This window comes from Podarcis tiliguerta (genome assembly GCF_965153285.1).
Source record: "Podarcis tiliguerta genome assembly, chromosome: 5".
NCBI classification, from domain to species: domain Eukaryota; kingdom Metazoa; phylum Chordata; class Lepidosauria; order Squamata; family Lacertidae; genus Podarcis; species Podarcis tiliguerta.
Genome location: NC_139538.1, coordinates 66,982,034 through 66,994,098, shown reverse-complemented (window position 1 = coordinate 66,994,098; position 12,065 = coordinate 66,982,034). Strand labels below are relative to the sequence as shown.

At 44.8% G+C, this 12,065-nt stretch overlaps 1 long non-coding RNA gene across 1 annotated transcript; it reads right to left on the bottom strand.

Moving 5' to 3' along the window:
* Positions 1 to 3,107: 3,107 nt before the first annotated feature.
* On the bottom strand, positions 3,108 to 5,374 carry LOC310678125. Its single transcript, XR_014511634.1, has 3 exons — positions 5,016 to 5,374; positions 4,359 to 4,426; positions 3,108 to 3,782 (listed from the first exon to the last, which is right to left on the bottom strand). It is a non-coding gene; the product is annotated as an uncharacterized lncRNA (long non-coding RNA).
* Between the last annotated feature and the right edge of the window lie 6,691 nt (positions 5,375 to 12,065).

Below are 12,065 nucleotides of genomic sequence, written 5' to 3'. Positions count from 1 at the left end.
ACCTGAAACTGTTCTTAACCTGAAGCATCACTTTAGCTAATGGAGCCTCCTGCTGCCGCCGCGCCGCAATTTCTGTTCTCATCCTGAAGCAAAGTTATTAACCTGAGGTAATATTTCTGGGTTAGCGGAGTCTGTAACCTGAAGCGTATGTAACCTGAAGCGTATGTAACCCGAGGTACCACTGTAAAAGTAAATACAATCAGAACAAAACCAAAACGGGAAGCAGGTGGGAAGGGGAGAGAGAAAAGGAAAAATAGGTTCCAGCAAAGCCTGCTGGTCATTACTTCATGTAAACAATTCCAAGTCCGGGTCCCCTCTTTCTGAGTGTTTCTTTCCTTTTTGCCACCTGCTTCATGTGGCTTTTTCATAAATCACAAAAGTAGTCATGTCTTCTGACCACTGAGCAATTGGCCGGGGTGTGTGGAGACATATGCTCCTTCCAGTGTTGTGACACTAGTCTTTGGGCCACCAACGGTGCACACAAAGCCCAGTTTTGTTGCCCCTCTGAGATGACACACTAAACTGTGGCTGGTTGAAACTGGAAGTAAAATTTTCCAGTCTCTTCCTTGTGGCTGCACTATAGAATGGTGGGCGGTGCATGCGAGCCCATCAAAATAAACCGTAGTTTACAACATCCAAATGCAGCCTCTAAAGAAAGCCAACATTTGTTTACATACTCAGATGGGCAGTCCAGTGTGATCCACCGAAGTTCTAAAAAGAGCACATCGGTGATTAAATCCTTAGCAACGGGTGGTGAATGCATTTACACCTGGGCAATTCAAATGTGCCTTTGAGTACCTGCCACACTATGAATGCATGGGGTAGAATGTAGAAAAGAAATGGAAACTGTTTTGCAAGAAATATAGCTTTTGCATTTGGTTTTAAAGTTTAGGTCAGGACTGTTAGAATCCTCTGTTACAAAAATACCCAGCATTTTACTTACTCTACAAAAGATGACAGAACATAGTGCTGTTGTGTTTTTTTCAAATTTGGTTTTAAATGAAGAAGGTTTGGGGAAGCTATAGCTACCAGAATAATACCATAATAAATTGCTTGCACCCTGGCTAGGGGGTAAATCCTGCTTGCCACCAAGCGTGCAGAGGGTTGCAATGGCAGTCTTTAAATTTATGATCCATACTTAAGTATTTTTCAGCCCTTGCAAGCCCCCATCCTATGCAAGTCTACTCAGATGTAAGTTGCTTTCGGTTCAATGGGGCTTATTCTCAAGTGAGTGGGCATAGGATCCCAACCTTACTCTGTAGCTGACTCTATCTTTCCACAATGCGCAGCTTCAACTGTTGTCTACATGACGTCCTTGGAGGGGAAAGCTGTTTTTAATTTGCAGTAACTCTTAACTGTTCCTCAGCACCTCCCCTCCTCCCAAAGATCCCTGTGAGGAGTCTAAACCCACCCTCTCAGCTCTGCCTTCAGTCAAGTGTGTTGCTGATGCGGGGATTATATTCAGTTCCAGTGGACTTGTTTTTTTCGGAAGCACAGCACAGCGTAAAAAGCAAGGTGAAAACAGAAATAGTGTTATGCTGCCATTGATGGTTCTGAGAAAGACTGGTTCAAGTGTTCTAGAGACTGAAGGTACAGAGGCCCATTCACTGGAATGAAACAACAGGAAGCTGCAATAAAATGCTATTTTTCAGCTTTTGAGGAAAGACATCTCTTGGATGCAGCCATCAAGAGTTGCAGGAAGCGGGGGGGGGGGGGGGAATGAAATCTGAAATTAAGGAAAACTGGTCATCAGTAAATCATAAAGTCCAAAGACAGGTATATCATCTGATGTGAGGCTTAGAGAACCAGGATTTACATTTCTTTCTGTATCTAGATTTATCTTCAGCTTTCTCTTCTTACCCTGTTAGAACCCGGATAGACTTTTCTGTCAATGCAGACATGGGATGACTGTTTGTTATTTTAATGTCAGAGCCTTTCAGGAGCTGTAGAGCTGGCAAGGGGCATCTAAATTGATAAAATAAATAAATACATAGAATCATAGAATTGTAGAGGGACACCGAGGATCATCTAATGCAACCGCAATGTCAACTAGATCATACATGACCAATGGCCATCCAACCTCTGCTTAAAAACATCCAAGGAAGGATGTTTCTATTTCCCCACCTCCCCCTCTCATTGCATACACAAGCAGCCATATACCATGAGACTGAGAAATGGCAAGATGGACCTCTCAGGTGGTCTCTTGTGACGTGTAATGACAGGAACCTTGCAGGTAAGGCACCAACGCCCTACTCCTTCCTGGAGCACCAGAAGGACCTGCAAGTCATGATTCTAACATCACAGGCCAGAATCCTTCTAAATCTTTTGGGGGTAGACGGCCTCAGAGCCAACTCCATCCAACCTCCTAATAGGTAGCTCCATGGTCTGTTGTGGACATTCAGCCAACATTCTACTTGTGGGGAAATTCTATGTGTGACTCCGCCATTACCCCTGTATTATGGAATGCCCTTCCCTCTGCCGTATATAAAGTAGCAACCATCAGGTGCTGAAGACATCCTGCAAATACTTATCCATTCGCCCAGGCTTTAACCCAGGCTTCCTCAACCTCAGCCCTCCAGATGTTTTGAGACTACATTTCCCATCATCCCTAACCACTGGTCCTGCTAGCTAGGGATCATGGGAGTTGTAGGCCAAAAAACATCTGGAGGGCTAAGGCTGAGGAAGCATGCTTTAACCCATAAGATCAGTCCCTGTTCTATGTGGCTTTTATGCTGATGTTCCATTAGTTTTAGGCTGTTGGTTTCCCCCCCAGCTGTTGCTTTTATTCATGTATTTAGCCACTTGACAATTACCAATAATCGACAAAACTCCGCTCCCCCACAAAATGTTGCTTTGTCTCCTAATATGATGCAAGTAAATGTGAATCAACATAAAGACACCATCTCTCCTCCCCGCCCCCCTCGCAAAGAATGAAAACCTACATGAATTTGCTTTCGCGTGAGGAAATTATTTCGCTGACAATATATAATGGGCAGCCAGTTTATTCATGTGTTTATTTATTTCATTTACGGATAGCTTTTCATAAAAAAATATCCCAAGGCAATTTGACAATTAAAAAAAACAACCCAATAATGAAAAAGCCTTGATTAAAAAACAACAACATTGTTGTTGAGTCTGACATGGATACAGACTGGGATACAAATCTCCACTTGAAAGATTTCGGCCACTTAAAAGATTCAGCAAGGCTGAAACCTGAGAGCAGTGTGGGAGACTGTACTGGAAAAGGAGGGTAAGCTTTTGACTGCTTTGAAGTCCTTGTTGCCAGAACCATGGGCAAGAGAATGTTGTGGTTGTGGTTGTGTCTCCTTCCTCTTCCCCTGCATTAAGCAGGGCTAGGGTGGGGTCTTCTTAGACTTCTTTCTTTCTTTGTGCCTTTGGGCCTAATGAATACTGCTTTCCCACCCACCCAGAACTGCTATTTGAACAAGGAGAAAGAAGCTGTTGGGTGGGTGCCGGGGGGGTGGTGGTAAAGGGTTAGCCTCTTCCCAGCACCCTCCCCAGGCAGCAAAGAGAGCCATCCTGTGTATTATCGACACATTCAGTAATCACAGGTAGTCCTATGCAGACTGCAACCATCCTTCCTGTTCTCAGCACCTTTCCCTTCACAACGTGCCTCTCGCCATTTGCTTCGCAGGTCACCTATGCTGTCGGCTATGATGAACGCGAATCAAGCCTGCCCTGAATTGTCGCCAGCTTGTCTGTAGTCAACACAAATGACTTCAGTAGATGGAATTGAGGTCAGCTGCAGTGGACCGATTGTCCTGAGAAAATTGAGGTCAAATGATGTACGAGTCCCCCCACAAATAATCTGCGGCCGGCACAAGAATCATGGGCAAAATAACAGGTTGAGCTTAAATCTGTGTCCCTCAGCCACTTGGAAGCCTTTGCCTAGCAGTATGTATCTTCCGCTCCATCATTCCTAAACTAATCCCTTAGGAAGGGACAGTGCTCAAAAATATATACTGACTTCCACAATGATCAAAGTTATCCTTAGCAATGCAGTAAAATAAACATTGAGGGTGTGCTACCAATGAATTAATACAGATGCTTACATTTCCATAGGAAATGCTCCTCAGCCTTTAACAAATTCTGATCTTTGGCTGTTTGATAATAAATTGCAGATCTGGACATACAGGAGCACCATTCAGGTATAAACCTGTCTGAGAGCACCGCGCAGGCATCAGACACAGTTTTAAATTCTTTTATAGATTGATTCACTGGAGCAAAAACCTGGTTCCTCCTTGTTGCCACCAAGGTGACATGCTGAGTCATTAGTGGGATCTACAAATAGAACTAGCTGGCCTAATTCCTTCCCTCCTTCTCTAACCAGTGCTTACATACAAACAGGAGAGGTGTGCCTGCGGTCAAGGATGCCATCTGTCCTAGAAGCCCCCGTTCCATAGCCCTAGGTGTGTGGAGAAAGGCTGTGGTTATTTGTTGGCCGTGGGGAGCAGGGGACACTCTGCACATGCTCAAAGGCATGTTTCGTTAGGATTATTTCACATTTTCCAGGACTCAGAGCCCTGGCATTAAAAACAGATCCCGAGGCTGAGCCCAGGGCACAGATGGTGCGCCATCTGTAGCATATAAAACTCATTTGCATCCTAGGGTCCAGTGGTGTCAAATGCTTAACTTGTCCAGTTCCTTTTCTTTGACTTTGCAAAACGTAAATCTGCTAATACAGCATGCTTCCTAGGTAAATGCAATTTTAGAGCATTTGCCAGACTTTTCAGGGGACGCTTGAAGGAACCATTTTCAGAAAATGCCACTTTTTTTTTTATTAAAGTTAGATGTAAAGAAATGGTCAGGTTGTTGCTGAATCACTGGCTTCAAGAGCAGAACAGTGCAGGTACAGCATGGGAGGAAACACTTCTGGTGCTAGTTCTTAGTTTTAAGGGCCTAAGTGGTTCGGGGACCTGGGCAACTTAAAGACCACCATCTCCCATATGTCTTCCCATCTTCCCCCCACCCCACACCTGCATTCCACTCAACACCTGAGTTTCTGCTGCATATTCTCTCACCAACCAGGGATGATGCCTAGGACCAGAATGACTGAGGCATCTGTCAAGGTGTGCTCTGATACAGGGGCCCTGCCATTCATCCCCTTTGCTGCTGTTGCCTCCTCATTCACCTGCTGGGGCTGCCAGCTAAAGAGTTCCAAAATAAAAGGAGCACTGTATGAGACCAAAAGAAAATGTTGTATTCCCTGCATCTAAACATTAACGACACTTTATTTGAATATACCACCTTTATAATGCATCAGAGCCTTTGCAGTGATGGTGCATCACATGAGCACACAGGATTTACAAAACCGTCCCTGGCAGCCTACCCATAAGAAGCAGGGCCTTTTCAGTTGTGGCACCAACACTGAGGATCATACCCAGTGTTAATCATAAACCAGTGGATTTAAGCAACATAAATGGATCTAATCTAACTAATGTTGGATACTACCCTGAATATTTCCAGCTGCCTAAATAAAACCTGCCTTTTTCAGAGAGGCCTTTTACTATCAGCCTCGGTCCCTTCTGTTTGCTGCCTTGCTGGGGCTAGGCTCCTCTTTTCAATGTTCTGCTTCTGATTTTACTACTTTTTATGACATTTATGAGCTTGCTTAGCTTTGGTTATCTATTTGGCTGCTTTTGCTCCTGTCTGCTGCTGTTTTGGGGCTACTTTCTTGACATGATTCTTGTGTTACTGGTCTTCATGTGGCTAGCTGCTTTAAACCAGGGTGCATGTTTTTAAAATAAAATCTTCATAGGATCTACTGGATATGACCCGAGGCAACCTGTGGACCCTCGGAAGAGAAAGAAAGCGAGCAAGCCAGAAAAAAGGGTGGCATTCAACTGAAAACATATGAATGATTGCATTGCTTTTCAGAGACTGGGACATTTATGGTCGTCCATACTCACAGCCATGCAAGGGCATGTGCTTTTTCAAGAGGGGGGGATTTGAAATGCTGCTTTCCTTTTTAAGACTGTATTTTACCATCATTTTTTTTTTCTAAAAGCAATGGGTGGGGTTAACCTAATGAACCCCTCTCCTCCATCTGTTTGCCCCCTGAACCCCACAAAATTAACTATGGAAGAACCCCCACAACAGCACTCAGGGTTGAGGGGGGATTGTTCTGTCTGGCAAGCTAATAGGTTTGTAGAGGTGGAATATTCAACACAGCATGACTTTGAATTCCAGCCAAGGGATGTGCTCATTTTGACTCATCTGCTGAAGTTAATGAATAGGACTTAAGTTAGCTTTATTCATTTCAACAGGTAAAACTTATTTGAGTACCACACACTCTTTTGCAAGCTTCCACATATCAAGACAATAATACGGATTTTTAAACAAGGGCTACATGTATTTTAACAGATGCAATGTAAATAGCAATAATGTGTTGCCTACACTGCACACACACACAAACACACCTTTCTCTGCAGTGTATATGTTTTTTTGGAGTGACTTTACAATCTATGAGCCACTATATAGGGGGTTTGTAATGCATATCCTGCGGGTCCCATGAGACAGTCCGCAAAGCAGTTTTGTGCGTCACACAGAACCAGAACATTGTGAGAATGTATAAAACCTTTAATTTAGCTTCTTAGAAAAACAGATTTTGAGTCCTCATTATTGCAGGGATAATTTTGAAGTCATAGTAGTAAAAAAGCACTACAGGAGCGGGGAGCGGTAGGGCTTATAAATGTTTGTCATATTCATTATTTTTCAGGTCTCATCATCACTGAAGGCTGGGCTGGGATGCAGGGGGTCTTTTTCCTCAGTAGAAGCCACCATTTTAACATCCATCTGTCTAGTTTATGACAGTGAACGGCTAAGGAAGTGAATTCCCTGCTACTGAAAATACATGCTACTGAACAAATGAATCTGTGGGTTGAACTATTTTGTGTGTCCGTGTTATCAGCAATGATGCTACACAGCCTTGATTATACACCCTTGCCGGTCAGTTTCACAACCCAGGGTGCCACGATATTCCCACACAAGGTCACATGACCACATAGAGAGAACCACATGGTTCTAAGTGTGGTCCGAGAGCTGCTACCTTTTCTTTTATGGCAGCTAATAAAAATACCTGTAAATTTCCATTGGAAGAGGCTTTCAATCATTTCCTTCAGAGTTGTCCAGGAAAGAAAGGCTGATTCATGAATCCACCTCCTCTCTCATTTGCTGTCCTAGGAACCCACCCCATCTCCATTGACATCAAGCCTCTGTAGCAATGCCAGTGTCTGCTTGCATAGAGAGAGAAAACCGGGGGAATATCTTAATAGAAGGCAATTGCTTGCAGTCACAACCAGGATGTCAGGTTCTAACGAGAGAGGAAACAGTGCTGGGCAGATGAAGGGGATAATCTTCTATATTCAACTTTGTTGGTTTACAATGCCTGATAAACATTGGCTTTATGAAGATAAAAGGAATCTGATCATTAAGTCATTGCCTACTTAATCCCTCCATCTTTCTGCTTTTAAATAATATTTTTTTTTACACCAGTTTTTGGCTGAAGAAGAGCTCCTTAGTGTCCAGCACTGAACCCTATCATGCTGCAAAGGATTCTGGGACATTTTATGGAGGAACATATCCAAGGCTAAACAGACACAACACAGGAGATCTGTAATCAAATTTCCTGACTTTCAACAACAATTAAAGCAGACACGGGTCTCCAGTTTTGTTCAGGGGCAGCGGCACAGGGAGAAGCAGATGTTTAGCTCTTCCTTCCTGCCATTCTTCAGCTCAAAATTGCCCTGCAGAACTGTGGGAAAATACAGCCATGAAACAACTACCTATATGATGCGCCCCTGGCCAAAATGCTTTGGACTACAACCACCATCATCCCAAGACAGCTTGACCGGTGGTCAGGGATGGTGAGAATGGTTAGGCCAACAACATCTAGAAGGCACCAATGTGGGGAAGGATGAGCGAAGGCTGACACAAAGGCCATGCAAGCTGGGATCTGAAGTTGCACACCCTCTGGAAAGCCACAGGTTCTCCACTTCTGACATATACAGCACTGACATGGCAGCGGTGGGGAGATCCTCCACCTCTGTACAGTTCTAGACTGCTGAATTTTGCTGGAGGGTTTTAAGCACCTACCAGAGCTTTGGGTGCGTGTTTATAAAGCTTAATGTGGATTAAAGTGCTCTGTCACCCTACAAGCCCACTTCTGAAACTCAACCTTTTGATGTGGCTGGGAAATGCACCCAAAAAGTGGATCCGGGTGAATGCTGGATGAACGCTCCATCGCTCACGGTCATACAAACAACATTCTCATTGTCCTATTGTAGCGCCTATATCACTTGCACCTCTGTTCCATGGCTTGATTTGGGTTAGACCACCAGACTTTTGACTTTGATTTAGCTGCACTCACTTAACTTTTTCTTGGCCAAAATGGCATAGCAGTCCGGAAACCGGAATGGATGGGAGGTGGGGGTGGAGGAGAATTCTGGTCCCGCTAGCATAAAACCATGCAAGGACTACCGATAGCACAGTAGGGCGTCCTCTCTCCCCACCCTATGCACCACTAAATTGGCTGAGGAAGCAGGATCAGAAGAAGCTGCAGGACGTGTGTGTGTGTGTGTGTGTGTGTGTGTGTGTGTGATTATTCCATTGGGCATGCAGAAATGCTAGGACTGATGCAACTTAAATTCTTCTGTGACTGCAATCCACAAACCACAGAATCTGGATTATCTTGGAATAGACGTGTATGTGAAGGGGGGCGAGGCTTATCCACAAGAAGAAAACCCCCGCTCTTTAGCTCTGAATTGGAACAAACAAATTTGTGGAAAACAAAAATGGACTTTTGCTCTGATTGAGTGCTAAAGAGTGGGTTTTCATTGGGGGGGGGGAACTCTGGGGCAAAACAAACAAACAAAACCACTGGACACAGAGCTTTCAAGTACAGTGGTACCTCGGGTTAAGTACTTAATTTGTTCCAGAGGTCTGTTCTTAACCTGCAACTGTTCTTAACCTGAAGCACCACTTTAGCTAATGGGGCCTCCTGCTGCCGCTGTGCTGCCGCTGCACAATTTCTGTTCTCATCCTGAAGCAAAGTTCTTAACCTGAAGCACTATTTCTGGGTTAGTGGAGTCTTTAACCTGAAGCGTATGTAACCTGAAGCGTATGTAACCTGAAGCGTATGTAACCCGAGGTACCACTGTACAGTCCTGTGCCTGGATACAGCAAAGCAAAAGGTAAGCGTGAATAAACCCAGGGAGAGTTTTATAGGTTTGGGCTGTGTTTTATGGCTGTTTTTGTTATGTATACTGTTCCTGAGCATTGTGTGATTGAGCAGTCTAGAAACCTTCCTAAATAAATATGTAAGGGCAAAACGAGATGCTGCCAGGAAAATAATTGAATGATGAGCAATTTGGGGTACCTTGCGAGGCAACAATGGGACCAGGCTAAGTTTAAATCACGAGGGCCATTCTGGAGAAAGATGGAGGAAAACAGTAACTTGTTGAAATAAGGAACACACACTGCTTCTTTTTGTATTTTTTTAAAATAAAAAACTTAAATTACAGGTGGAAATCAGTTTGAATGTTGGAAAAGCAACATGCAACATGTGACCATTTAAATAAATGTGCCTGCCTTTGATGGGAAATCTGGTCACTTTGGGATAGGGCGGACATGTCATTAGCAGCTGAATGACTCAGGATGTGAGCTGGGAATTCCCCAGGTTCAAATCTCACCTCATCCCTGAACTCAGAAGATGCCCTTAGGCCAGCTAGGATCTTGAAGCCTGCCCCTCCTCCATTCTTCCCACTGGCATTATGAAGGTAATAACACTGGCATGCCTACAGGGTTCTTTTAAGAACGATTGAGATAATGATATAGATTGAGTGCTCTGAGCAGTCTTCAAGCACTCTATAAAATGCTGAGCAGCATTATTACTATCAGGTTGAGAGACATTTTAATTAGGATTCTCTAGATTTCTTCTTCATCTCAGTCTCACTGTTTATGTGCATGTGGGGAACATAAACAGAAATACAAAGGCTATGGCAGCCTGGTGCCTTGCTAATGCTTTGGACTACAACTACTATCACCCCAAAGCGGTATGACCAATGGTCAGGAATGATGGGAGTTGTAGTAACAAAAAAATAAATAAATAAAATCTAGAGAGCACCAAGATGGGGGAGACAAAACTAAGGCAAATCTCCTGACACATGGATTTGGACTGGCCCACTTTCCTAAAACTTGCCAGGGCATGGTGGATTTTTGTCTGGGCATGTACCACAACACAGCCACTGATGTGCATGAGTAGGATGGAAATAAACCTAAGTTAGCTTCACACACATTTTAAATGGATTGCGGGGACCAGTTCTCAGGGGCGTCTTACCCATAGAAGCTAGTGGAGCAGGGCACCAGGGTGTCAAGTTCTGGAGGGCGCCAGGGAAGAGGCAGAGGCCTCTTTTGTATTCCTCCCTGCTCTGTTGTTTTTCGATTTATGCAGAGCTGTGAACTGAAACCCAGGATAGGTAGATTTTTAAAAAAAAGGGGGGGTGGGAAGGTAAGGTAAAGGACCGCTGGATGGTTAAGTCCAGTCAACGGTGACTATGGGGTACGGCACTCATCTTGCTTTTCAGGCTGAGGGAGCCGGCGTTTGTCCACAGACAGCTTTCTGGATCATGCGGCCAGCATGACTAAACCGCTTCTGGTGCACAGAGGACTGTGATGAGTACATGGAAACACTGTTTACCTTCCCGCCACAGCTATACCTATTTATCTACTTGCACTGGTATGCTTTCGAACTGTTAGGCTGGGACAGAGCAACAGAAGCTCACTCTATTGTGCGGATTCAAATCACCAACCTTCCAACCGGCAAGCCCAAGAGGCTCAGTGGTTTAGACCACAGCACCACCCGCATCCCATGGGGCACAGAACTCCCATACCTGCTCAAATTTCCTCTCCGTTTTGGCAAGCTTAATTTCACCCCCGGTTATTTTCATTTAAAAATGTATCTGCTCTCACTGAATATTTTTATTTTGCCTATTTGAAAGCATTTATGATATAAAAGCAAATAAAAGCAGGAGCCAAACTTATGGACCAGAGAAAGCGTAGCGAGGGCGGGGGAAGGGGGAGAAAACGAAAATATATGCAACTTGGTTAGCCATCTGCTAAGGCCTGCTGCCACCATCAGCAGATGGGAGAAAAAGTTTGGTGTGCCGGACACAGAAGTTACTGTTTCCCGAGTTACCATTTACCAGGACTGCCAGCTGTTTTAGTTTTGGTTTTGGTTTTGCTTGACTTAAGAACTTAAGAAGAAAGGTTTGGGGAAATCCGAACACTGGCTCATTGCTCTTTCAACCTAACCAATAACTTATTGTGACACCAGGTCGATGCGCTTAGTATGTTCAGAACTCATTTATTTCCCCCCCTCTAATTAATGTGTGAAGCCTGCATTGGACTGGACCCATCTTTATCTAAACAGGGGTCAGCAAACTTTTTCAGCAGGGGGCCTGTCCACTGTCCCTCAGACCTTGTGGTGGGCTGGACTATATTTTGGGGAAAAAATAATGAACAAATTCTTATGCCCCACAAATAACGCAGAGCTGCATTTTAAATAAAAGGACACATTCTACTCATGTAAAAACACGCTGATTCCCCGACCGTCCGCGGGCAGGATTTATAAGGCGATTGGGCCGGATCCGGCCCCTGGGCCTTAGTTTGCCTACCCATGATCTAAACTCAGTGCCCTCTCTTCCAGAAACTTCGGGTGAGTCAGTCCGGCCTTAAGCCCTCGAAAAGGTCCTGCAGTTTATTATATGGAGTTTCCTCCTTTCTGATGAAACGATATGCTTTTTTGCAGCAGCTCCGGGCGCTTCCTCTCCCCTCCCTCCCCCCTCGCTCATGATGCAACTCCCGCAGCAATTTACACGGCTGGGAACCCAGGAGGCGCTAGGACCCAGCCGAGCTCGCCGTGTGAGTTCTGGCTGCGGCTGGACTGCTCGGCTCGAGTTACGGAGCTCCCCGACGTGCCGAGCTCGCCGTCGCACCGACCGGCCTCCTCCTCCTCTGCCCGAGGAATTGCAACAAAACCCGCCCTT